The sequence below is a fragment of the Condylura cristata genome, unplaced genomic scaffold (assembly GCF_000260355.1).
Source record: "Condylura cristata isolate star-nosed mole 26May11 unplaced genomic scaffold, ConCri1.0 scaffold00014, whole genome shotgun sequence".
In the NCBI taxonomy this organism is placed as follows: Eukaryota; Metazoa; Chordata; class Mammalia; order Eulipotyphla; family Talpidae; genus Condylura; species Condylura cristata.
Window position 1 is genome coordinate 50,806,420 of NW_004567115.1, and position 692 is coordinate 50,807,111.

The window sequence follows — 692 nt, forward strand, 5'->3', positions numbered from 1 at the left end:
GGGCCCGGCCGGCCGCCGCCGCCGCCCTCGGGGCTCCCAGCGAGGGGTGCCCCCCCTTTCTGCCAGGGGGAGGGACGCTCCTGTATGATGTAACTCGCCCAGCGCAGCCTCCGGGCGGGGTGGGCCCCCAGCCGGGTCCCCGCGCGGCCGCGGGGCGTTTTACATGAAAATGAGAAGCCTGACAGCATCGGCGCTCTAACTTCGGGCAGCTTGGCCGGGAGCCCGAGACGCGGCGCCTGCCCTGCTTCCTGCGCTTCGGCGGCCACTCTGCGCGCTCGCGGGGCCCCTGCGCGGCGCGCTCGCGTCTCGGCGTCTCGGCAGCCATGGCCAGTAAGTAGGAGCATGCATGTGCAAGGGGGCACATGCGTGTAGGCGCGCGCGCTCACGCGCACACACGCGCACACACGCGCGGCACCGGCCTGGGAAGGAGGAAGATTGACGAGGCGCTGCAGTCGCCAGGACGACTCGGGCTCTCCCCGGATTCCGCAGGAGCCGCTGCCGCAGCCGCGGGGTGCAGAGCCCGGCCGGATCCCGCGCACACGCGCCCCCCACACGGCCTCTGGAATGAAGACTGCCTCCCGAGGACTGCAGGGGAGGCCGAGCCAGCCTGCGGCCCGGACGGCGCGCCGCGCGGCGGATAGGCCCGGGGGGACGCGACCTGGACACTGTCATCCCCACGCCGCGCCCTGAGC